This window comes from Poecilia mexicana, unplaced genomic scaffold, assembly GCF_051168715.1.
Source record: "Poecilia mexicana isolate PSO_F unplaced genomic scaffold, ASM5116871v1 scaffold_10, whole genome shotgun sequence".
Classification (NCBI taxonomy): Eukaryota; Metazoa; Chordata; class Actinopteri; order Cyprinodontiformes; family Poeciliidae; genus Poecilia; species Poecilia mexicana.
In genome coordinates, this window is record NW_028263379.1 from 21,814,692 (window position 1) to 21,842,471 (window position 27,780).

The 27,780-nt window shown below is 41.6% G+C and overlaps 1 long non-coding RNA gene across 1 annotated transcript in view; it reads left to right on the plus strand.

Annotated features, from left to right (window-relative positions):
• Positions 1 to 9,180: 9,180 nt before the first annotated feature.
• Positions 9,181 to 27,780, plus strand: part of LOC106930607 (uncharacterized) — a 57,942-nt gene continuing 39,342 nt past the window's right edge. The window contains exon 1 of the long non-coding RNA XR_001420880.2: positions 9,181 to 9,511. This is a non-coding gene — a long non-coding RNA (uncharacterized LOC106930607). The remainder of the gene's footprint in view (positions 9,512 to 27,780) is intronic.

Sequence of the window (27,780 nt, forward strand, 5' to 3'; positions counted from 1 at the left end):
GTGAATGACAAGTTCCAAAATTTTCTTTCTTCAGTTTACTTCCATTTACTACCCTCATTACACTGCTTTAGTTACATGTGATACTGTGCGGACATCTTGACTCGTGCTTGTTTTTTTTTTTGTTTTTTTTTTGTAATTTCTTTTCAAAAAGCCAGATTTTCCTGTCTTTGTTTAAAATGATCCTAAAGCTTTCAAAAGTTAACATTTTCTCTTTGGACTTTGGTGCTTTTTGACAAATGTTCTTGGAGTTCTTGACTACGAATGTGGTGTAGTGTGTGGCTAAAGAACAGAAGACAAAGGTCGAAATTACAAGACAAGTTCCGTTTGGGAGCAAAATACAGAGTTTAGATGTGGTTTACTCACACTGATCCGCAAACCAACTCTGCAGAGTTTCATAGAACGCAACTCTCTCTGCTATTTTATTGCAATAGATCTGCACAGATTAGTTTATAACTGTGAAGGAGAATGAAAAGAGGACATTTTTCAAAGTGTTTGAAAAACGACACCCTTCAAAATTCATGTGTGCATATTCATATATAGTCATATATTCAACCCCGTCACATTTTAGGGTTTTAGGTTATGACTCTACCACCTTTACACAAATAAAGCTGACATTTCCTCTTATTCTGTAGATGAATTAGATTAGATTTCCAATTCTTGCCAAAAATTATTTGATGGCTTTACATCTGAATGTTGACCAGTCTATTCTAATACATGAATAATCGATTCAAACTATTCCTTTGTGGCTCTGGTTGATCACACACTCGTATTTTTCTTCAGTTTCACATTTCGTATGCTTCCATTATCATTTGTCCAACATAATTCTTGGTTTTATCCACCTGACCCAGACGTCTTCCTGAGCTGAACTTGTGGAGTTAGACTCTGTGTGTTTTCTCCCCTCCCGCCTCAGAGCTAAAGGTTGCCAAAGCGTCTGCTGCTCTCAACCCATCACCCCCCTTTTTTTTTCTACCTCATCCTCTCTGCAGGTTTTCAGATTCTGCTCATATTTCTTCTGTTCCAGGCTCATGAAAAGAAATCCATCTGGCCTTTAGGGGGAAGAGGAAAAAATAGTCCTGTAGCTTAAATCAGACAGAGAAACGGATAGAGGTCTTTAGAAAAGAGGAACATGGTGAGCAGAGGAAACTGAAGAGTTCACTCGAGTGGCGAGGTGAAAACGCTCCGAAATGTCTGATGAAAAGAAAAGGAGAAAGTTTTCATATTTTATATGGCTAGAATTATGAAAAATGGGAGTCAACTACGAGAGAAAGGGGAGAGAGTCCTGGATTCTGAGAAAGAGGTTGAATAAAATGAACGATAGATCTGGGCTGGAGAAAAGAATACAAGTGGAGCATGTCTGCAGTCGTCACAGTGTGTGTTTACAACTCGTCGGCTGCTCACCCAGGAGCTTGCACTGAGAGAACACCTGGTGAGCTATTACAGAGGTACTCTCCATGGTGCTGATCCCAACCAGAGCGAGTTTGGCTCTGAGCGCATCAGGACAGGCCTCCTCCGCTGCTCCCCGCATGGAGAGCCTCCTGTCAGATGGGGAAGAACCGGGGTGGAAGGAGCTGTGGGGGATCTATTTTTAACCGCTGCCTTCATTACTTATTAATGAGGCGGTGTTTAGTCAGACCTGGGGTGCTGTTTAATGTATGATGAACGTTGCTCTCCAGGGACCTTTCTCATACTCCTCACCCCACGTTTTACATAACCGACACAGATTTGGGTGGCGTGGCGGGGGTCTGGGGGGGGAGAGATGGGCCCACTGGTCGAGACTGAGGTGTGGTGTGTGATTTAATGGGTGTGCAGACATGAGGATACCCTCTCTCTTGACGCCGAGCAGCGAGGGAGGCTTAACAACAGGCCACACTGAGGTTCCTGTTTCTTCCGGTGCCAACAGGGAAACAGCATTTCATGGCTGGGCACCAGCTCTCATATGGCCCCAGATATTTAATAAGAACATTAATTTACTACCACGAACGACTTGCTTGTGTTGGCACATCTGTCGAGTATTTTTGGCCGATTTGTAACATTCTTGGCTCGTCTTTTGTGCAAAACGGTATTTGTGTTATGATGGTGTTACATTAGAGTTTAGCGTTTTGCCACACACACTGGCACGAGTAAAACCGATTCATATTCTGTCGCCGTTGTGCTAAAACACGAGATGCAAAAATAAAAATGAAAAATCATTGTATTTACAGATGAAGACTACAGATGATTTTCTAATATTAGTGAAGGTATGTAAGTTAGAAAAACATACTTTGTCTTTTACTAACTAATTTCTTCTGATTGCTTCTTATGCGATAACTGAGAATTTTTTTTTTTTACTCAATATTCTTTTTATACAGTCAAAATTTATATTCATGGAGAAGATGCCATTAAACTCTGCATAAGTAAAATTCTGCAATATTACATCATAGGGGAAATTTTTTATTTATTTCTTGATGGGTTTTTTTTTTATGTCTCTTCTGTTATCTGATCGGAGCAGACATCTCTCCACGTAAAACATAAAGCAACCAACCAGTTAAAAAATTAAGCAAAACGCCAAACCAATAAGCCTGCCAGCCTGTCTACAGCCAACCAACAAAACAAGCAGCTAACAAAACCAGCAAACCAAGCATTAAAAAAATAACAAACACCAAAGCAACATATTAAAACAATTGTAATAATTGTCCATTTCTAACCAAGCAATGGGGAAAAAACAACCAGTAAACCAGCAGATGAAGCTTTCAGGGACTTTATCTGCCAGTAAAACCCCCCAATACAGCATTCAGCCAACTAACCAAACAACCAAGTAACAGAAAAACCAGTGAATGAACTAACCAATCAACCCAACCCAACATATTTTCATAATTATATAGTTTATTATGTTATCTATTGTTTGGGCTTTTAATTAATTAATAACCAACACCTGATACATATCTGCCACTCGTAATGACAAGGTAATCATGACAGCTGGATGAGGAATTAACTTTACTCATGTTGTTTGAATTAGGAAGTTATTTTTTTAAATGACTCGAAAGAAAAGGGAACCACAAACCTTAAGTCACTGAAACATTTGCATTTGTTTTTTTTTTTTTTTGCTAAACAAAACAAAGTTTGCCTAATAAAAATGGAAAACTTCTCATTTTAATAAAACCAAGTACAAGAGAAAACATTTCATAAGTAAAATAATCAAACCACTGAGCCACATCAAGAAACCAAAGATAATTTGATTAAAAAAAAATTCTAAATGATTGAATGAAATTAATATGAACAATGTTATTGGGAAAAAATAAAAAAAAATTCTCACGCCAAGAAAACATTTTGACATATTTCGTTTTTGGTTATTTTTTTGAGTCTGCTGTCTGATCTTGTAACACAGAGGTTGAACAGGGACGTTCTGCAGGGTGCAGGAGCAGACGCCATAATATCCTCATCTGGAAGACTTTACTTTAGGGTTTAGGGTCGAAAACAAGCTGGTTTGTTTCCTCATTTCAGACCGGTGAACACACACGTGCGGGAGGAGTGAGTCAGGAAACCCCGGGGCCTGAAAGAAGCAGGAAGAGGAGGGTGGAGAAGAAAGAAGTGAAGATGAGGTAAAGAAATTAAGAAGTGATGAGGGTGAGAGAGGTCAAGTGGCAGATGATTACAGAGGGAGATATACTGTACTTGACTATAGCATAAATACATATTAATATAAGATAGAGTGGAGCATAATTAACAATAAACATAATCTGTGTTTTAATAAGGCTGGTATTACTATGGGGCATTTCATTTGCATGTTGAATCCACACACAAACACGAGTGTAGAGCTTTTTTTTTTCTTTTTTTTTTTTTACTGCGCCACAACACATTTCATCAACAATGACGGCCAGATTCCAAGGACACAGCAACAAATTAATTGTAGTGAATTATACCCAGAGCAGAAGAAGAACAGCATTCACACTTGTCTGTTGTATTTGTTGTTAAGATCATATCAGTTTTAAATATAACCTTGTTCATTTATCCTAATGGGGTAACCCACTCCTTAAGAGGATGAACTCAGTCTTTAAAGTTATTAGAATTACAGATAAGACATGAATTAAACTTTGGATCCATTTTATATTGGTCTGCTCACAATTAGCTAAACTGTGCAAGGATCATGCAGTGTGTGTGCAAATTTAATATTCATGGAGAGCAAGTGTTGCAGGACTTTGCAAATGAAATGAATTTCCCTTATTAAACCCTGTGTCTGAAGTGTATGGCCCATGCCTTTCTACACTTTTAATTATTTACCATATCTATTGTGAGTTAGCTGCTAACAGTAGCTAAGCTATTAGCTGCTGCAGAGTTTGTCAAAAATATTCTTTTGTCATAAGCAATCACAATTCAGAGACGCTCGCCTTACTGGCCAGACAATTATGCAACTTAATCTCCTACTAAACTAAAGAGTTGCTCACTCTGCACAACGAAAAAGATTCACTCACCTCAGGATAGTGAATGCTTAAAATGACTTCAGTGGCAGACTGTGCATTTAGCATTGAAATCTCATCCCCAAATGTGGCAATTAATATGTATGGGAAACAAACAAAGAAGAAAATGATAGTGACATCTTAGCAAAGGTTACTTACTCCATCCTGAAGCGACACCACGGTGTAAACTTTACACTCTTCAATCTAAGTAAAAGCATTTTAAGTAATAATGTGTATAGTTAAGCCTATTATTATTCATAGGTCTGGCAGTAATCCTTCTGTGATACTAACATGTTTCTTTGGACTGGAATCAATGTTAACTTTATACTGAAAGAGTCCTGACTTGAATCTAACAGAGAAGCTGTGGAGGGAGCTGAAGATTAGGGTGATGGAAAGGGGAATGTCCAAACTCAAAGATTTGGAGCTCATTGGTTTGATGGTTTGATTGCTGTAATGATAAAAAAAATAGATTTTTGTGTATATATATATATATATATATATATATATATATATATATATATATATATATATATACATATAGATAGATAGATAGATACTTCCTTTACATTTGTATCTTCTTAGACATTTCTTCCTTATTTTCTTTCAGAAATAATTTTTCAGAATCTTGGCTGAAAAAAAAAAAATATATTTTCTATCTATATCTTCCAAGGGTATGACTCATTCTGGGCTCAACTCTATGTGCATGAATTAGTTATATAAATCTGCACATCCTTTTGAGGACATCTGTTTAACTTTTATTTTAATGTTATATTCATGACTGTAGCTCTGGAAACACACAACCTGGAAAACAATCTAACACACATTTGAATACAACTGGACTTGCATCAAGCAGCAGACCGCTTTTGTTTGCAGTGAGAGGATAAACATACCCGCAGCAGAGAGGCGCTTTGGAGAGATATTTCTCTTTGGAGCTGACAGGGTGCAAAGTAGTAAATATTGGACTTAGAAGGTGAAGAAATGTCAGTGTCATAAAGGTGCGCCTGGAAAATGGAAGCTGCTTTTCTCTGGAACTGCCCTCGATTAACAAGACCATGACAAACTGCGCAATGTTTCACAGTTGGACACCGACATATCTATATTCATTTTGAAACCGTCAGTCAAATTGTGAAGGATTATGTTCCAAATCTAGCTGAGCAGGTTTGGGGCCCGAGTTTTTGGGGTTTTGCCACAGATTTCGGTTTGTACTTTAACAGGGAACGTGAGTATACTGAGATTTCGGTTCATCTGTTGTTTAGCGCCATCCGTCTTCTCATCAACTCTGACCAGCTTCTTCGTTCCTACTAAGGAAAACATTCCCGCAGCATGATGCGGCCACTACTTTATTTAATGGTGGGGATGGTATGTTCAGGGTCTTGGGCAGTGTTTATTTTTCACCACACATATATTCTGCCCAGAGTACCTAATTTTGTGTTTGTTCATTGCATGTAATCTCATTAAAATACACTAAAGTTCATGGTTGTACGAAAGTTCAAGAGTGCTTCTTAAGAGTCTATTGAAGTTGTTTCAGTTTATGGAAGCCAGCTTGGTAAGTTTTTTTGTTTTGTTTTGTTTTGTTGCTCTGTGTTTTCTACATCTGTAGATATTCAGTAAGAGCATATGTCTGCAATTCTACCCTGAGCTATTTAAGTTGTGCATTTCGATTGTGTTTATGTAACACTCTTTGAACAGCTGAGTTGAATCTAGATTGAGCTTGTGTTTGTGTGTCTATGTGTAGGTGTTTGCTGTACAGTAAAATCCTTTGAGTCCATGTTTATATAAGAGCAGCGAGCGTTTCTCTGTTCTGTGGCACCGGGGAAGCCCTTTTCCACCCACATTTGCCTGAAGTCCACACTCAAGCACACACACACACACACACACACACACACACACACACACACACACACCCACGTACACACACACACACACACGCACATACGAGATCCGTCGCCTTGAATAATGAACACAAGCTTTTTAATTTGGCGTCATAAATATTGCATCAATGATCTGGCATGGATGCATTTTTCCCTGCCTGTAATCTGTCCTTATTTGCTCAAAGCAGTAACACGAACAGCAGAAAGTCAGTGAGGACGTCGCTGCTCATGTTCAATCCTATATTTTTTGCTCACAGTATAAAAACGTGTGCGTAACTGCATCACTACGTTTGAATTAAAACACTGTGTTGGAGCAGTGAGGTCAGTGAATGATGCTTGTTTTACCTCAGATCCATCATCCGAAAGTGCCTTTTGTAATCACCAGCCTCACAGCTGTTATAGCTTTTGGGTAGGCCTTTGTGTGCATGTGTGTTTGCTTTTGTAATTAGGCTGCTGGTTTCTGGGAAAAGCCCAAGGGCTAACCTCCACCCACTCATTGTTTCTGGATACCTGTGTGCATCACCGCCTGCCTCTCCGTATCTGTGTGCGTTTGTTATGTTCATCCCTCGCAAAGACAAAAGCTGCTGGATTTCAAAAACGCTCCGTGTCTTTCTCTTATCTTTCCCCCCACATCTCTTTCTTCCTGTCTCTCTGACGTTATTCAAAAACTGTATCAGCGATTTCTTTGCTGTCTTTCACAACCCAAGGGTACAGACGAGCCTCGATACTTGTTGCCTCGCCACCAGCCCATGTATTGTGCAGCGTGTGAAGGAGAACTGGTGGCATCTCTCAGACACCTGTGGAGGCTTTTTCTCTACATAGAGGAGTTTTTACCCCCATACTTCCAGTGCATGTTTGGTACTAGAAACTGACACAGATCCTACTTCCAGGATAACAAGGAAAAGATTCACCTCCGTGTCAAATGTTTTATCTTTCCGCTGGTCTTTGTTGCTTCTTGCCACAACACAGACTTTCATTTGGATGATTCACTCAAGAGACTCGAGAAAGAAAGTATCAGAAAGAAAAGGGTGACTAAAACAGGTTGTTAATACTTCAACTATAAGCCAGAAAAAGTGATTAGGTCCAATGATTAATTAAACGGTTTTGCCAGGCAGTGATCAGTTTAAATATGTTTTGGTCGTATTGGACCAGATTATGTTCTCTCAGTATTTAGTGTAGCATATATACGAGTGTTGCAGTGGTTTACAGATGCTGTCAAAGATAAATGCAAAACATCTAAATAATTATCCTTCAGTCCAGTTTGATCTCCTAAATCAGTGTTAAAGGTTTTCTACAAAACTTTCAAGACAGAGATAAACTGCCAATATACAAGGACTGAGATGTAATTAGATGTGATATGTTCTCACTTAAACATCTTCATGCATCTTAAATCTTTGAGTTCACACAGTAAGTTCCTCCTGACACCAAAAGAATCTCCTATTTGTATGTGAGTTCGATCTGACGTAACAAAATTAATACAACTGCGAAGTACTCCTGCTTGCAGAACAATAAGCAAGAAGAGCAACGTCAGAGACCGACTCCTGAAACGCCAGAGGAGCCTCCAGCGATACGTCTTCGTGTCATATAACAGTATGCGCCCAGATTGTTTTCCAAGCCGTTCTCTTCATCATTGAGTAAGCAGTGGTATGCCAGTGTGGTGGAGTGATACTGGGTGTGATATATGTGTGTGTGCGTGTGTGTGTGGGTGAGGTAATAAGTAGAGCCTGTAAGTAGAGTGTGGTGGGAGGAAAGGTGCTGGATGTTACTGGATGTGGAGTGGGAGGCAGGTTGGCAGAAGAAGGGCTCTCCTAGTTACTGTTGCCCTGTGGGTGGCTACCAGCATCCAGGCTCTCCTCTCCGCTCATGACTCTGTCGCTGGGCTGAGGGGGCGATGGACGGGACTTCCTCTCTGTCGCTCAGCTCCCCGCCCCCTTCCGGTGTCTCTCATCCCTCCCTTGTGCGTTTTTAAACGCTTTCCTGCTCGTACAGTCTTTTTCAATCTTTTCTGCATTGATTCTCTGGCGATGTGGCCTTTCAGTTCAGTACAGTGTTTCTTCCCTTCCTTAGGTTGTCTCCCACTCTCTAGTTTTCAGATGATATTTAAAAACTTTACTCTGAGTGCCGGAAAAGCTCAGGGTCACACATCTCTTTCTTGTTTAAAACTTCTGCTCATGAAAAGTTTTAAAAATAAGTCTGAAGAATCTCAATAACTGGATTTACAGAGAAAGCCATTTTTAATTATAAGTGCCTGAGCTGGCATAATATCTAAGTTATCAAGCCATTCTTAAGATATTAAGTAACAGTACAGTAGACATGTAAAGACCCTCATAATGAATAATCCTTTTATTTCTGTAGTGTGATCTCCTTCAAATCCTGATTTGGGATCTTTCTGGAGGGAGTATGCATGTTCTCTCTCTGAGTGCCTGGGTTCTCTCCAGGTACTGCGGCTTCCTCCCACAGCCCAAAAACATCACGGTTAGCTGGTCTCTACATTGCCCTTATGACAGTGTGCTTGTGTTGCTGTAGGATGGACTGGCAACCTCTGTGTACCCCACCTTGTTCAGTGACCAATCACTATAAAAACTATAAAAACGGTGTCATCACATTATGTGTGTGTGTGTGTGTGTGTGTGTGTGTGTGAGAGGATAGCTACGCTACAGAGCTCTGCAGTTATTATTACATTATTTCAAAACAAAGACATCATTACTAAAGTGATTATATGATTGCTGTGCAGTTAGCACAATTAGGGGTTCTCCAAAAGAATCAGTTAACATAAAAATCCCGATTTTCATTGGGACTGATTTAAAATATCCCAAAAACAATCAAATGCAACAAATTCGCTGTCTGTCGGCCTCCGTTTCGTAACTATGCGGGGCGTTCTGACGTCACCACGCAGAAGTGAGGGGGATGTGAGTTAATGCTGCTACACTCGTGTCCAGCAGGTGGCAATATGCACCTTGAAGTTACTTGCGATCCGCAAATAATAGAGAAAAGAAGAAGAAAGAGCGAGAGATTCAACAAGGCCTGTTTTTGTTGACGGAAAACATTCGGACTACTTTTTTTTTTTATTTTTTACCGAATGTCCTGGAAAACCGAGCTTGAAATGAGCTTCACCATGTGCAAGGTTCGCAAATTGAAGATTGAGTAGCTACTTCAGGAGCACCGACTATGGATCATGGAGCCGAATCGAGCTACAGCTGAGTCAAGGTACGCCATGCATACCCTCCTCCCGCCACAGCTGTGTTTAGTGGGATTTATAAATAAATGCGCTCAAACACCAAAGTTGATATTCCGCTTCAAACTAGTCCGCTTCCACCTGGTTTTTGTATCTTGGTGAAAGTTTTTCCGACGTAGTGAGGAGTTAGGTAATTTTTTTTTAAAAGCGATTCTTCACTTAATAACTACAATGCCGTGAAATGGCTAAAAACCACGGGATGAAAATTGCTACGTTGTTGTCCACGGAAGGCTGTTTCAAGAGTGGCGTGGTACTGTCTCTGTGACTCTTCCTAAAAACAACGGAGAGAGGGAGTAACTCCATCTGAGCATAGATTAATATTTCAAATTGAAATATGTAACACTTCGTCTTCATTTGTCATTCTACCTTGCATAGCTGACGGGGTTAGGTCATGAGGATACTTTGCACACCATTAAAGATAAAAAATAATAAAAATAAATAAATCATTATGAATACTTCTTTTGACTCAGAAATCGAATCGCAGTTAAATCTAATCGTGAGATGGTAACCAATTCACGCCCCTTCTGTATATTCCCTGTAGGGTAGGCTGACTTTAAATGTAAGATTTCCTAATTCAGTATTTGCTTTGACAGACAGAAATTGACTCAAAAATGTGAAACAAGTTTTTCTGCAATGCATTCAGTTTCATGCTATTAGTTTAAGTTTTGCTTTTATTGCTTCATGCCTTTGTAGAAAACCACTGGTACAGTATAATAACATATATTGTTCCTCAGTGGGGAAGTACTGACATTTGGTCCCTTTCAGTTTTCTTTCCTCACTCACAACTTCCACATTGAAAGATTGTAGTGTTTGTTATATTTAGCTGAATTCACTGATTGATAAAAAGATGGAGTTTTAATTTCTGATCTTGTACAGTCACCAGTTTCTCTGTCAATCATAATAAACACTGGCCAGTTCCAGTCATTAGTCAGTTTCTCTCTACGTCTTCTCTCTGGTCAAGCCTCCAACATGCACTCAGATTTTGTATCAAGATGGGGACAAATTGCCGATCTCAAACTCGAGATCATTGTCCTGCTCTCTTATCTCTCGCTCGAAAATTTTATAAACCTCTTGCGAAACGAGATATTTCTCTAGTTCTAAAAGACTCAGTTTTATGTGCTTTTTCTCCCTCCCATCTCTTCCCGCTCTCCCTGATTTATCTTTCTATCTTTATTGCTGTGTCCGTGCGTGTGGTCAGCTGTTCTTGGCGCTACATCGCTGATGTCAGATTGGATAGTCTCAAAGCAATAAGGCTGTAATCTGTTAAAGGCCCAGAGGTTTCTAAGTGCACACACACTATCCTTGTCTCTCCTCGTTTCTCTTCTGTCTCCTCCCTCGTTCTACCTAAAAAAAGACCGATCATATTGCCTTCAAAAGGATCCTTTTCAAGTGGCAAAGCTCTCCTATGTCCTGCACACATCCCTGATCCATACGTGCATCTTCACCTCCACATGTGCCCGTGCACCACAGGATGTTACTCCACACCTCCTGTCTTTATGAAGCTGAGAATTATTCCACCATAGGTAATCATAACTTGCCATACCTGGGAGTCATACAAATACACTTTGTTCCCCTCTCACTAATAATGTGTATACAGTGATCTAATATAGAGGCTACATGGCAGGGCTTGATAGTCCTGAAACCGGAGGGAATATTCAGCGACCCAATGCTCTTTTTAATCTCCCGACTGGATCGCTTTCTTTTTTTTTCTTCTTTTGTCGACGTGAGCAACACGGGACACAACTGTAGTTTATTTCCTCTCATCTTTTTGTGTGTTTGTGCTGAGGCTTCTCTTCAGAGAACAGAAGCATAAAAAAAATGTCTTCCAGGCAGAGCGTGCAGAAATAGAAGTGCATCATGTTGTTCAGGCTCCAGGTGAGTGTGAGAGGAGGACTGGCAGACAGACAGGAGAGCAAGCTGCCCCTAAGCTAATACTTGTATAACAATATGTCTGGGGTAGATGGCACACAAAGGATCCATACTACTGTTGGTCAACAGTAGAGTCATTTAAATCCAGGCCTGTAGGAGCTTGATGTGCTGATTTGCATATGCATCCCACTGTTTTTTTTTTTTTTTTTCCACTGCATCAAAAGTTTGGGGAAAAACTTTTGCTGATCGCAGTTCTCTGAAAGTTTCCAGTCAGAAGCTGCAGCGGCACGAACAGGCCTGCGTTGCTGTTTAGACTTTCTTTTGCTTTCTTCGAGCTGTCTCTATAGCAACTACTGTAGGCAGTTGCTGTGGTAATCAGTAGCTGTTCCTGCCCATGGCATCATTAAGTGTTTGAAGTTTTCCCAGAGGTGCTCGGCTGAAAGGGTTAAACTCCACATCTTCCCCCGATCGCGGTGTTCGGCGGTGTACATATTTGTCTCTTTGATGTTTCCCTCAGAAAGGGTTATCTGGCGTCTGGGCCCATCTGGAGGTGTTTGGGCTGAGCAAGCGAAGAGCTGCAGTCTGACATTGACGCTAAAGCCAAAGGAATAGGTCAATGTGTCTGCTGGTTTGTACGTGCGCCACACAAATGAGATGCCCAGTGCTCGGCGCAGCGTGGCGCCCGGGGTGCCGCAGTGTCAGGAGCCATTAGCCAAGCAGAAGCAACGTGCACTGACACCAGTCAGAATGGCAGATGTCCACACGAGTAGGCAGGGTGGCACATGGGGGCATGGGACGGGACGAGCCAGGGCTGGCTGTTGGAGACTGTCCCCTCTGGATATGGCAGGAAGCAGACAGAGGCGTTTCTATCATGGGCGGCAGGCGGCATCCATTCATCACCACTTTACATCTCATAAACTCAGATTCATATTAAAGGCTGGCAAATTTTATTATGAGCTGATATTGGTGGTGGTCTGGTGAAGCTGTGTGCATTTTCTTGCAGTTTATTTTAACTGTGAGAACTTTTTGGTCTCCAGAAAAAGCTGCTGTCTAGCTAAGTCAAATCGTTCCTCATTCAAAATGAAGAGTCATTGGCTCTCTCTGGACTGTACGCTACACCACCAGGATATTTAGAAAAACAGAAATATTCTGTACCTTTTGTGAATGTTTCCTCAGACTTTCAAAGAAGGTATTAAAAAATCATTGTGATCTTTAGAGTGACAAAGTGACCCACTGTGACATGTTGATTCTCTCTTTATGTTCTCAAATATTTTTGAGACATATTTCTGTTCAAAATATGTCTCAAAAATGAAGACATATTTTGAGTTTTTCAGATTAGTTCTGAAGAAAAGATAAACTCTGTGAAAGAAGACAGGAGCTACTATCATGTAGCCTGGAACTGCTTTAGCCATTCTCAGGAAATGATTTTTGTTTCTTGTTTTAGAGATTTATTTATTAATTCTTAGCCCTTACACGAGTGTGATTGACAGCGCCAAGACCTTCACCAAGGCTCTGATTGGTGGAACGTTGCATTTCTGCAGAGAGCAATGGTAGCACAGAGAAGAGGTGGATGAGCTTAATTTTTTTTTTTCAGAATATCTGTCTCAAACTATACTGTCACAACATGGTGACAGTTTAACAAATATGTAAAAAGCATCTTTTTTTTAATAAAAGTTACACACTGTAGCTTTAAAAACATGTGACTGAGTGAAGGTATGAACATGATGATCTTGGTGGGATTACTAGGCTGTAAGTGAACAGTAAAATAAATGTCCATAGGAGTGGAAGCAGAAAAGTGAGAGAGGGAGTGAGTGACAGAATGTATAAAAGTGCATTTGTGCTCCTGTCAAGACTGACAGAAAAAACAAATTGTCTTCACCAAATAAGTCGGGTAGTGTTGAACTTACTCAAAGTGTTACCATCAAGCCCAGCTGCAGATGAGAACCGAGACTAACTTCCACAGTCCTTTCAGGTTCAAAGAGTTTTTTCTGCACCGTTTTGGTGTCAGCCAGCACTTGGAATACTTTAATATATAATTTCCTAAAACTTGATTTAAGTTTAAAGAAAGATGCATTACTGGAATTAAACATGGTTTAATTGCAGGTTGGGGTTATTTTGGAGAAATCTGACTTTATGGGACACTAAAAAACATGTTAAAAAACCATAATGTAAATTACCAGATTAATTTTTCCCTGGGTTCACCATTACTTAGCCAAGTCATCTGTAGTTTCTCTGTCAGATCGGATTTAAATCAATTTATTATAATTTTTTGTGGCTACAAAATAGCATACCATGCAGCATGACACCGATAGCAGTGCAAAAACTCATTCAGTAGATTTCCACCAATCCTTTGCCTTCCGCTTATTCAACATCCGGTTGCTGGGGCAACAGGTTGAGGACTGAAAACCACAGATCTCAATAGAAAACGCTCATGAATAAAAGCACAAAAGAGATCAAATATAATCTATGTGCAGTAATTTAAAGTGCCTAATGTTAGCAGCAGTTAAGAATTTTGTAGTAATTTGGTGGTTCTGCTTTTGACGTTGCAGCACCATCTGCTTCATCACAGCAGTTCAGAGAGTTCATGGAGAAAGGAATAAGGACGACATTATTCAGATCCTAGTTCCTGGAACAGCTCTGAAATAGATCCTAGACAGAAGATCGGCACAATCTCAATGACATCTAAATGTGCTCTTGTTTGCCCCGGGAGTACCAAACTGAGATACAATAACATCTCAGCTACAACTCTGTAAAATATGACATTTGCTTTTAGTTTCCTCACAAATTGCAACCTCTGTTTGGCCCATATTTTCAGACTAATATTATGGTTTTCAAGTAGGTGATAACATCTGCTATATTGCTGGTGATGCTCTGGTTGTGAGCTCCAGAAGTTGGCTATCATCTCCTTCATTTTATCCACATTGAGCAGCCAGGATGTTGTCTCCACACCAGGCCTCATTCATTTCACCTCACCTCTGTTCATTGATTCATTGTTTCTATGAGCGAGTCAATTTACTTTAACTGTCTGCAGTTTTAATCATCGGACTTTCTTCATTTTTAAGAGCACAGCAGTCTGTTAACCTTGTCAAAAGCAATGGACGGAGCACGCAAACTCTTTGCGCCAAGCATGATGGCATTATGGATGTTTCCCTCAGTGTAGAATGAGTATTTCTTCACAGTCAACACTTTGAGAAGCTGTAGAAAAGTGGGAGTGTTTAGACCAGGCTTCATGATAGTATATGACTATCATAAATGAGAGTATTAATTCGATAATTAAATAAGATGATTTCCGGAAGTCTTGGGTTCATGGTTTGTTGGGTAAATTCAGTTGGTTCTAAAAATGTAGATGTCCGTCATGCTTGAATAACCAATGAAGATGCACATTTTAGCTCCTCGCATGCCCATAATATAATTAAATAAAATTCACAATGCTTTCCGACTGGGAGACGACTTTACATGCCACTTGAAACAAAAGCCAAAGCACCGACTGGAAGTCGTTGGCCGGACGTGTCCCAGGAGTTTGTGTGAGAGGTGAATTTAAGGAGTTTTAGGTGTACTAATATAAGCTCTGATCTTATGCGCTGGCAGAACCTTCCTGTCTATTCTCCACACTCCTCATCTCCTCTCTTTCCACCCTTCTCGTGCTAGAGATTACCTCGATTACTCTGGCAAGACATCAGAAGGAAAACGGGGACGAAGAAACCAAAGAATTACTGTTGCATGACTGAAAGTGTAGCTTTATCATAGCCACAGGGCGAGTGTTATTTTATAGAGTGGAAGATGCTTTGGTTAAACAATGAAACATTGAATATTCTATTTTTTTTCCTTCTTTTTCACGATGCTGGGAAGTGGACTGGCAGCAATGATGAGTGCAAATGGCAGCTAAACTGTGCAGTTCATGAATAAAGTATCTATTTAAGATCAAGCATAATGCAAACTCAGCTGACAGTCTGTTCAGAAGATCAAGTCGAAGCAGATACATGGCTGTAAGGCTGCATCTCAACAGATGACAACATTTCCCGTTCCATATTGTTTTCCATCTTTAATTATGAATCCAAAAAGCGAAGCGCCCTCCTTTGTTGTTCCCGCTTTTACACACGCAGACACACCAACACATCATCCGAAGAGATTGGCTCGTGAAACACGTCTAATCTGCTAATACTGAATGAAGAAAGCCCATCATCTCGCCAAGACTTAAGACAAGCCTTCCTCTCCAACCCCCACCTGCCCCCCCACTTTACTCGTCTGCCTTTGTTTTTATCCCTGATGGAAATAGCAACACATAGGCCACTGTGTTTGTCTTTAACATGCCACGCAGCTAATCCTGTGTGAAGCTGGAGGGATCTCTTCAGCTACTCTTGTCAGCGATGATTTGTCAACAACAATCTTTTCATTTCCTCTGTAAGCTGACACCATCGCGTCGCCGCGATAATGTGATAGAGGCGAAGCTGGATTGAATGTGAGCCGGGCTGCCTGCTCTGCCTGCTGCACAAGTGGAGGCTTTGTTGCAGCTGTGGCTTTAAGAATAAAAAAGCTCAACAGTTTAACAAACAAGCCAGCCAACGGGGGGAAAATTGTTGACTTAAATGTGATGTTTTTGAAGATGCAGACGGAGAGGGGGGGGGTGCAAAAAAAAAAAAAAAAAAAGAAGAAAAAAAAACAACAAACCGCATTTAATCATGCAATTGTTTGAAATATGGGGGACAAGTAGCGAAGGTAATTAAAGATTCCAGCCATGGCTGCCTCGGCTGTGAGCGAAAGAAGCAAACAACAATTAAAAATCTTCAGTAGGGACGCCCGGCTTAAAGCGAGCAATCATGTCCGAGATGTTGGGCCTAAATGAGGATGTTGTTTTCTCTTTTCTCTTCTGTCAATCTGCTGCCGGGAAAGCGATTTCCTCCTGAAGAGCGGCGGCCGGGGCTAAAAGCGTGTTTTAATAAGCGCACTGACACATCCATCTTTGTTTCTGAGAGATAAGTCACAAGCAAAGCATCCGGGGCTCGCTGGAAGAATGCCCACTGCTGCGCATCATTTGAATGTGCTTAGGCGCACAAAAAACAACAACATTCAAGCACACATGCATACCATACAGAGGAGCTGTCACCCCAACTTAAATCCTATTTATCACCGAACCATTGGAGTTTTTTTTTTTTTTTCCCTCAGAGCCGAAGGTGGTTGGCATGTTCACTTTATGCATCCTCAGAGATTAGCGAATTCAACCTTGCTCTGTTCCCACTGTGTCTCCCTTTTAAGTCTTCTCTCTCATACTCCCCCTTGCTCCTCTTCTTCACATCACCACGCTGCATTAAATGTGTCTTTTTTTTATTTGTTTATTTATTTATTTGTTGTTTTTCATCTAGGAGGGGAGGAATAAAAAAAAAGAAGAAAAAACAGAAGTCTCAGATACCTGGGACTTATAGCTGGCTGGGGTTTGGCAGCTGTGCGTGTGATTGAGGAGCGTGACAGAAATGTCCTCATTAGGTCTCCACAAATGCTGCGAGGAGGAGGGAGCTGAAGCACGAAGGGGGGAGGAGAGAAGAGGAGAGGAAAAGGAGAGAGGAGAGTAGAAGGGAGGAGAAGAAAGAAGAAGGGGGGGTAGGAGGCGAGGAGAAAGGAGAGAAAAGTTTGCGAGCTTTTGACACTTGGCGCCTTTTATCTGCATGGCGTCTCAGGGTTTAAAGTTATGTATGCTCTAAAAGATATGCATGCACAGGCGCGAGTTCACACTATTCCCTACTCTTTCTTTGCTCTCGCGCACACACAAGAAGTCGGAAAGTGCACCGGAGTAACTCTGTGTCATTATTATACACCATTAATTAAAGAAAAATAATAGAAGCCCGATGAACTTCTGTTCAGCCTAATTATCATGTCTTTGATACCAAATTGTGCGGAAAAGGAGTGCGAGTCAGAGCAACATGGAGGATCAGACGGGGACGGAGTCTGTACTGCATCCCAATCTGGCTCCTGTAACCTTTACCTTGAAGTCAAAGCTCCATTTCTTCATTATGTAGTAAAATGAGGCACACTGAGACGGAATAAGAGATGGAGTCGGACTGCAGGGGTGATAATGGGGATGTAGGTGCACGGCAGCAGCAGCAGGGGGTGAAGGGGTATAGAGAGAACTGTTGCTCAGGGGAGAAAAAAAGAAAACAAAACTACTGAAACAACAAACAAACAACAGTCGTCTGTTTTATCTCCCCGCCTTTTTCTTCCAGATCTCGTCCTCCGCTCGCGTCTAGTGATCTCTGAACTCCACGCCAACTCCCCTGCCGCCTTGTTTACACTCTGCCGCCGCCGCCGTGCGCTCGGCGCGTTGATCATTAACATCATTATGTGTCTGTGATGCGGCGTGCCGAGTCACAAATCAGCTTCCATCCATTTCTGCCAGTCTAATGATGAGACTATGTTTGCAGCGTCTCCTTTCTGCTCCCGACGCCTCGACTCCCGTTGCTATTAGGAGCGCCGGCGGACGGCACACCTGTTGTCGACGCCGAGGCTCGGGATTCACAGGAGCGTATACGCAACAGGGCCGTGGAGAGGCGTTCGGCAATCAATAAGATTTTGAATAAGTCAAACGGGGGGAGAGAGAGATGGAGATGTTCAGGAGGGAAAAGGAAGAGTCAAAGCGATGGCGGAGAGGGAGAAATGGAAGAGGATAGGAGAAAGTGGTGGCACAGCTGAGGTTGACACTAATGAGGAGCCTTTGTGATGGGTCCTGACAGAGGAGAAGAAAGCAGAATCCCCCCGACACTGATGCGCCGCAACACTCCTCTGCTTAATTGGGAGAGCCAGAGCCCACAACGAGGGTGTCTGTGCGTCAAAGAGAGCGCGCGTATCTGTTTTAGGAGGGAATAAGTGAATGTAAGACAAAGTAGAATCATATATGCTCACTTAATTAGGCCTACACATCGTGTGTTGATGTATAAATGTAAGTAATTGAGCTCGTGTAGGTATTTGCAGTTCACTTCGTGTTCTCGGTAAGATCTTCGCACGTTTTTCTGGTCCAGAATTTCACGCTTTTAGCCGACGCTGGCACAGACGTGAATCTCGGAGCATTAAATGCACACTGATGGCTTTGAGGTTCACACGTCGGATATCTGCCGTCTTCTCACATTCTTTAAAAGTGTCAGGAAACCAGTGTTGTAAGCCCATCCTTTCGCCTCGCATTACCCACGAATGTGCTACACGCGTTACGGTGCTCACACATTGTCTCCGGCGGCAGCTTATGAGCACTGGGTGGGGGGGGGGGGGTGACACTCGTGCGCGTGCAATTCACTTCAAACGTGGACATGAGAGGGGACGCGCTCCCATTGCTGTTTCCATCTTTGACTCTGAATCAATCATTTTTAATTTATCAGAGGGGATTTGTGTCATGAAGGCTGATGCCAACTCCAATAAGAGGGGAAAAAAACCCAACAACACAACAACAGTGGAGAAAAAGCCAGAGCAAATCCCTGCTCTGATGCGATTATACACACAACCAAATCAGAGCTGACTTGAATAGACACAGAACACAAAATCATATTAAGGGAATTTTGATGTGCGAGGCATTACATTGCTCTCAATCTCTGCTTTTTCCACTTGTTCTTCCCTCTTTGACTTTCTTACTCCGTTTCTTACTGACTTTTCAATGCTAGTGACCTGAAAAATCCCCTGCCAGTGACTTTTACGCTGAGCTGATCTTCTGTTCTCTGCAACTAGCAATGGTGCTGCATACATCCTACTGGGACAAACTCTCTTAGCCTCACATAGGTGCTTCCACGCTGTGGCACTTGTTCTTGTTACGTCACGTTAAAATCATAAATTTAGATTTATTTTATTTGAATCCAGTCTGTAACCCAAAACAATTTAGTGCATAGTTGTGGAGGGGAAGAAAATTCTTTAGTTTCAGAAAGTGGCTGGATATGGATTCCGAACCAGGTCTTTTAGGCCTGTGTCTCTAAAAGTATTTCTCATCTACAGACTTTTTGCTCTTCTTTGCAAATGGATAGAGAGCAACTAACAATTTTCAAGTTTTCTTGTATTACTTTGAGTTCCTAGAAACCATTTTATCTTGGGATCTGAGATTGCTTTCAGACATAGACTCTGTTTGGAAGAAGACCTAGCAGATACAAGAAGTACAACCAACCAAAGCACCGGCTGGTCATTTTCTACACCTTAATTATTCAGCTTGCCCTGTGCATGTCCGCCACTGTGTGGCTTGGTTCATCCAGAAAACAGGACAGGACCAGACCGCAACAAACAAGGTCTGGTCCAAAGAGATGATCATTAGGGCTGATCTTCGCCCCCACACATGCTGGACACAAACCGTTTAAAGATCTGCTTTCTTTCAGGTCACATCAAACCTTTATTTTCTTTCTATATGAAATGGCTGCAAACACGTGCGGATATTGCTCCTTCATCCTTATTTTGTCCCGTCTAAACATTATACTTGAGTCTGTATGCTACAATTATAGTCATAAAAAGATATTTTGAGTATAATTAGAAAACCATTCCCACAGTGGGATGCTGCTGCCATCATATTTTTAATGGTAACGATGTCTTCAGGATGATGCCCACTGTCAGCTTTTCTCCTCACATTGCTTCTCTGTAGCTCCTTTTTTGGCTGCTTGTCATTTCAGGTGGACAGCCATAATTTGTGCCATGGTCATTTCATTTTCAGACAGTAGATTAGATTGGGCATTTTGTTTGGAGTCAGCAGAATAAAGGGGTTTACTTTGTTGTGTGGACAAGTTCAAGCAGTGCTCAGTAGCAACAGACTACAGCCAGATGTCCCAATTTTCAACAATAGTTAAAATGTATAGGAAGGGAGTATTTTAAATATAATCGAAACGTGTCCACAGCAAAAGCTCTCGCATGGTAATGTTTCCTTTTAATGACTAAATAGCTTTACGGGAAGCGGGTAAAAAAATAAATGAATAAATAAATAAAACGCTTTGCAATAAGTAATAGAGGTGAGTCAGGGAGAGAGAAGTATAGAGAAAGGGAGGATGGGCAGAATACAATATATATAGAGAGAGAAGAAGCTGAAGAGATAGATAGAGTAGGGTTGTTATGTCAGAGGCAGTCGAGCTGCTCTCATCTTGCTATTATCTCAAGCACCCTCACATTACCATAATAATGGCTTTTAACCAAATGTAGCACTCTCCAAAGCAACACAGGCAGAAACTGTTTTAACCAAATGTAAAAGTCTCATTGGCGGTCTGAATCGGAGGGGCTTAACGTTAACATCACCACAGACTGACGAGTGCCTCTGTGGGAAGAGTGTGTGGGTTTGAGTGGGAGTTTCAAGCTGATATAGTCTTGATCCTACTACATACAGTATAACGTAAAATTAAAAAAACATTTTGTGCGCCATAAATGTTCATATGCATACATTTATCACTTCTGCAGCAAGTATGTGACAGCACAGCTTTAATGCTAATGATTCTGCGTGCAGGAGTGTTTGCTCGAGCATCCAAAATAAAACGTGCGTGGGTCTAATTGTGCATGCATGCATGTCGATGTGTCGTGCATAAGTGTGAGTGTGTGTGAGATCGTGAGTCAGAGTTGAGCTCCAGGTCTGGCCAGGTACTCTGCATGTGTTTCCCCGGTCCAGATGGCCTCTCGGCAGGCCTGGGCAGGGGCGCAGGGTTTCCTCCTGCCCTCCCACCCAGCCGCTGCAGAAGGTCGGCTCGACCGCGCTGCCCGCCTGCCCTACGACGCTGCTTTCCAGACCAACAGCTGAGGGGTAAAAAAAAAAAGAAAGAAGAGAGAACCAGACTTAAAAAAAAAAAAAAAAAACTTTTCTAAATGATACAGCAAATGACGACTGGAGATATTTTTCTCTTCCTCTGGCACATCCTCGGTTTTTCTCTCCGCTTTGATCTCCTTCCTTCTGATTCCTCCTTTTCCGGCGTCGGTTTAGGTGAAGTGTCAGAACGTGTGTGAGTGTGTGAGGTGCCAGGGAGGGTGTGGAGACCTACAGATGGTCGGGGTGGTTCCCACTCAGTGAGATCTGGGTTAGAGCCCGCTCTCAGATTAGTCGGCCTCACTTGTGAAGCACCGCCCACAGGTATCTGGGCAGACCTGGATCTGACACAGAGGTTTTGTTTCTGTTACGAAGCGACGCCGTGGTAACGCATTGTTTCTGTCATCTTTCAGGAAATGGGGATGTCACCCTCAAATCTGAGTTGTTGCGTTTATGCGGTGCTGTTAAGAAGTCTTCACCCCATTACAGATTGCTTGTTTTTGCACAGTTGTTGTTTCAAGGTTTCATTTATAGCACCATTAAATATCGAAACATTTTGAAATGATTGCATTTATTAAGGGAAAACAGCTATCCAAATCTGCTGAACTAATTGCATCCCCTGTTAAATGGTGTGTTGACTGTAATTAACCACATTATGTCAGGTCACCTTGGTTCTGTTTCACTATGCACCCAGAAGGAGTGCGGAGCGAACACCTACACACCCAGGCATGTCTACTACCTGGAGAATCAGAAATCACTTAAACAGAACCTGTCTGACAGCACAAAGTGTACAAATGATCTCAAAAGCAACACGTCACCCCTGAGGATGAGGAAGGATTTCACTTACTTTGCCTTCACACCATCACCAACACAAATTGGTGATCTGGAGCTGCCTTGTTGCTTCAGCATCTGTTCAACTTTCTTCAACCATGAAATTCAGTCTGCAAAGAGTTGCAGACTCCAGTAGACCATAGTGAGAGCCAAAGTGAGGATTTAAAAAAAAAACCCATAACAGTGATGAACCTTCACTGGACAAGAAGAACAACTCAACAAACACATTCTGAAAAAATCATCCAAGAGCTCACAAAATAATTGGAAAGTAACTTGGCAGAAATGGCGTCCATGGGACCTTTGGAAGCTGTGCGTCCTGCTGAGTCTGACATAAACAAACACAGCATTTCAGAATAAAATTCTGTGTTTGTGGTGCGATGATCTGGAGCTGCTTTGTTGCTTCGACATCTGGATGACTTTCTTCAACCATGAAGTTCACTTTTAAATAGAAAAAAATCCTGAAAAAAAAGTCCGACCATCGGTTTGTCATCTTAAGCTGAAACACTCTTGGGCAGCTGGACCAAGAGCGTTTGGTTAAACTTCCCAGCTGACAGGAAGCGCATCAGTAAGCCTGCCTCGGACTGACTCAAAAAAATAAAAATAATAATAATAATAAAATTAGAAATGATCCAGCCAAAGCCCAGGTTTGATTTTGTTTGAGGGTGACTTAATTCAGACATTTGTGCAGAGAAATGTAGGCCAAAAAAAAAATTGCTGGTATAATGCTTTAAACACTTCCTGTCAATTACCACAAATTCTTAATGTCAGCTTTTGCCATGAGGGGTGGCATAACGAGTCATTAGGCTTAGGAAGCAATTACTAATTAATCTTTTTTGATTATCTGAAGTGTTTTTTTTTAAAGCAAAAACATTTTAATCTGAAAGGAGGTATATACCTATTCTTTGCAGTTCACAAGTTTTACGTTTTGAAAAATAAACTGAACTATTTCATGATCCTGTAATTTATTTATATGGGCCTGCAATACACCCATAGGGTCTAGGCTTTGATTTTTACTAGTGAACTGTTGTCGCGTGTCTCTCAAACTAAGCAGTTTTAAAAAAAAAATTTTTTATCCATTACATCTAATTGCCAGATGAGAATGTCTCTCCCTGAATGCTAACACCCTTCCAATTTTCTGTCCAAGCTCTCAAATTTGACATTTAATTGTAATTTCTAGGGTTTTGTATTGTTACTTTGAAAAAATAAAAAATAAATAAATAATGCGATGGAAACACTTAATGGGCTGGAAGACAAGGGGCCAAGCAAAGCCTCTCCCCTGGTTTGTTCTGTCTGTTCCATGAAAAGGTCAGAGATTTTACAGAAAATAGGTATAAAGTGAATGTTACCAAGGACAAGAAAATGAAAGCTTGAAAAGCCCGTTAAATACTTAAGAAAAAGGCCAGTTGTCACTGAAATGAATCACCGCGGTGCGTCCCAACGGTAGCTGACCAGGTTGGAGTAACTAAGAGCGGAAGCGGCTAACTCTGAACGGCAGTGGGGTTAATCGGTTGTCAGCACGTCCCCGGCGAAATACCTGCTCTTATAAGCTCTCGGTTCACACTGCGGCGCTGACCAGTCGGTAATCTGCGACACGTAAGTGGTGGTGACAGGATGTATAGAGGGTTAATGTGCGTCTCAGTGTGTGCAGCAGCACCCTGCTGCTTTAACCCACAGCACGCCATCACACACACACACACACACACACATACATTTTCCTCTCCTTCACACACACGTGAATATTCACTGCTACATGCACAGCCATGCGCACACGTTCGTTTACACCCGTTCTAAAGCAGACTAATGAATTAATTACACTCGCAGCCTGAGTGTTTGTGTGTATGGGCTGCTAATAGGAAGTGACAAGGGCTGCGGCGATGTACTCATCACTCCGGGCGTCCTCCCCCCGCCCAGCGAAGCTTGACATCTCTATCTTTGTAGTGTGGTCACCTGTCATTCTCTGAGTTGCCTGTTAGCTAATCATTTATGCCGACACGTCCAACACACGCACACGCACACATGCACACAAACTGTACACATGCTGCAAAGCAAGAAACAAGGCATGAAAACGCGCGGAGTTAACTGTTGGTTTTTTGATTCATAATTTGGTCTGATTTTATGCCTGGGTGCATAAGGGTGGCGGGTTCATGATCTCCGGCCACAGCCGGGTAAAACGAATAAAGCCTCTACAGCAAATTTGTGGCTTCTCACCTCATTCATTATGTAAGAGGAGTAACAGTTCTCCTCCCTCTCCTCCTCCTCTCTCCTCTTCTTCTCACCTCCTCTCTCTCTCTTCGCCCCGTTCTCCCCTCAGCCCTCACCTTCTGTTCGCCACCTGTATGGGAACAGATTCTCTCCTCTCCCAGCATGACACTTCAATCTGTTCTCCAGCAGATCTGAGTGTTGGCATTTTAATCTTATTTTTATATTTTACCCCTCCATCCTTCCCCACCTCTTTCTCTCTCTCTCTTTCTCTCGTCTCCAGCACATATCTGTCTGCGACTGACAGGTCTGGACACCACCAGAGGTCAAATCTAAAAGGGTAAAGGTCTGACATTTGAGCTCAGAGCCAGAAGGGTTGATCTTCTCATGCAAGAGACGTTATCCAGACAAACGCATGTATCCGTTTTGGCATTTTTCCATGCATGGTATTGTATGTGTATGGGCATTTGTGCACAAGTGTTTGTGACCTTAAATAAATGGCTCTTACTACTTGCGTTTCTTCATATTTGACATATGAGCTTGAAGAGCTTTGCAACTTTACTCCACAGTCAATTTGCATGTCCATCATTTGTGCAGCGAGTAATAATCTAAGTCCTTTAGGAAAATCAAAGTTGAACAGCTGGAAAAAAAAAAGTTATTCCCTCATCCATCCTATCCTATATACTGATCTTCTGTTCATTTTGTGTTTAGCGTTTCTGTGTGGTTCTCTTGCCATTGATAGGATTCAGTGTTTGGTATAAAGTTCTGCGCTGTGGAAACTCTTTGAATAATTTGGAGGTTCGCATCAGTAAAGCAGGTTTTTTTTATTTTATTTTTTTCCTTCCGCAGGTATGTAGGCTTGCTACCAAACGTGGAGCATTTGAGCAGCTTGGGGTTGGGACATTATGTCAGCGATGAAAGGGAAAAACTGTGCCTTGAGTGTCTGTTACACAGCAGTTCCTTAAGCTCCATCTGGATGTTTGCAGGTGAGCTCTCTCCAGCATAACCGAATGGATTATAAGACCGTGCCATATAATTTTCTTCACCTCAAGTCAGTGAAGTGTTGTGTGAACTCACTGCGTGTGCTCCATAGCACAGCAGCGCTTACTTGGTTTGTCAGAGCTTTGCGATGTAGAAAGTGCCGTAAGTTTTCTTGTTGCTTCAAAATATCTCCCTCAAGTGCCGTTTGAGCAGTAATGCGATGAGCTGTCGTTTCTGCTGCAGTGTTTTATTGCATATGAAGTGAGATTGGTGGGAGCATTATACAGATGCACCATTAATAAGAAGTTAATGATATTAGTTCTCGTTCTAGATTCGAGCCACGGGGCTTGGGCGTCACATAATCCGATCTGAACCGACAGATGTGGCAAGAACAGAAAAGGTCCATTGTAATTCAGGGGGAGCTGCAGAGATCAACAGCTCAGGTGGGAAGGTTTACTAATTGACAGATTTGGATACTCAAATAAGATTGGCATTATAATTTAAAATTATGGTATTTTAAAGAATAAAATATATATTTTTTTCTTCTTTTTTTTTTTAAATTTTTTAATTGTAAAAAATTAAGAAATCAGGTTTTTGTTTTCTAACAAAAAGCTTTGGATGCCATTCACTACAGTAAGAAGAACACATAAAGATTACTCACAGATATACATTTGAAAGCCTTTATTCCCATATACAATTAATGACATCAGGGCATTTAAAATTAGAATATTACATCAGGCCAATTAAAAAAACAAAAGTGGAAATGTGGGATAGTGAAAAGAAATTATATTTAACCTGCTTAAAGGTTATTTTTTGAAAGGTACTTTTAGTCCGATAAAGCAAAACGTATATTTTAATTTATTGAATATGAATGTATGTTGTGACAATATCTACTTTTTACTGTAGATGCATCAGTGACAGAGAAAATGATGAGGGTTGATGAAAAAGCAGATGAATTACTGGATGATTTTTTTAAGAAAATCTGTAAGAGGCAGCAGAAGATTAGGTCTAGGGTGAAGGTCAAAATACAACAAAACCTACGATTGAACAGTGAAAATTGGCCTAGTCAAAGTGTGTGAGTATGAATATTCTTTGTAAGGCGGTATGTGCTCCCTCGTAGTGCAGAGAGGTCTCAACAGAGGGCTGATGGTGATTCCTTGTCATAGATACAACTGATGACTATTCCACTAATCTTGCCATTTCTCTCCCTCCTTCTCTCCCAATCCTCCCATTTTTCTCAGTCTTTTTATAGATGAAAGGCTTCACACTTTTTCTGTCAATGGCCTGCAGTCATCTGAATTAAACATTGATTTTATCGGAAGTTTAGTCACTTCGTCTGTGACAACCGCCTGCCTCCTTGATAAACGTCGTGCCAACGTCTCATCGCAGAGCAGAGGCAAGCTGAGGAGAGAAGGATGAAGGAGAGGAGAGAGTGAGAAATGTGAGGATGGCGACTGATGGGAGGTTGAGGGGGGGGAGAGATTTCAAGAGGATGACATAAAAAAAAAAAAGCAAAAGAAGATAGACAGGGACAGAGGGAGCCGTGGAGGGAGACAAGCAGAACACAGGGGGGATGAGGAGGAAGAACAAGGGATTCAGCAGGCAGCAATTAAGAGAGGAAAGACGGCGAGGAAGAAAGGCTCAGCGGTGGATGAGGCAGGGCTCACACAGAATAGAAAAGGGAAAGTTTTTGAAGTGCCGTGTTCAAATCTCTCTTTTGTTCCCGTCATTGTCCAACACCTGGCACACAAGTCATCTTGGTGAAAGTCCGAGCCTTTCCTTCTTATGCCCAACTCTTCCTCACTCCTGCCATTAATACAGAGACATCAGATCATCGTCAGGGTTACAGCTCAGGCCCAACATGCCCAGCGTTAATATATTCCTCAATGGTTTCTGCTGCAATGCTAGACAACACTATTCGTCTGCTGAACTGTCCACAATCAGTTCATCCGCTGAATTTATTCTAATGTAATTTTATGTGACAGACCAACACAAAGTACTGGTGAAGTAGCCCAGTAGCCCAGCTCCCTGCTTCCTCGTCTTCTATTTGTTGTTTGTTCACTAAATGTCTAAAACACTTCTGAGTCCTTCACATTTGATTATTAGTTGAGACCTGGCACTAATTTGCTGTTTTTATTTAGTGGCATGAAACCCTCTAGAAGAAGTTTTTAAGAGCATGACTTGTTTTCTGTCCAACTCTCATTAATGCGATTCTTTGAGTTAGTCTATCAAATTAAAAAGCAATGCATTCAGTTGAACTTTGTGGTCGTAACGTGACAAAGTGTGAAAAAGTTTTAGGTGTGCGAGATCTTTAAGGCAAAAATATAAACAAAAACTGTTTCAGTTTCACATTCATAACCTCAGGTTTCAAAGAAAAAAAAAAAAAGGTTTTTGTGAGACGCGCGACTACAATAAACACAACATGCTGACCGCTTAGCTGGGATCCCCATAAACTTTCATCCCCTTTCTGGGCACAAGTTTCTTCTTCCTCCTCTTCCCTGCTTTCTCTATCAGAGGTTTGTTGTCGGGCGCCCTGAGGAGACGAGAAGATGAAAGGGAGCCGGTCTCAGGGGAGAGCTGGAGCTGAATGGAGAAGCCCTGTGCTCCCTGCACTAGTCGTCTCTGGGATGA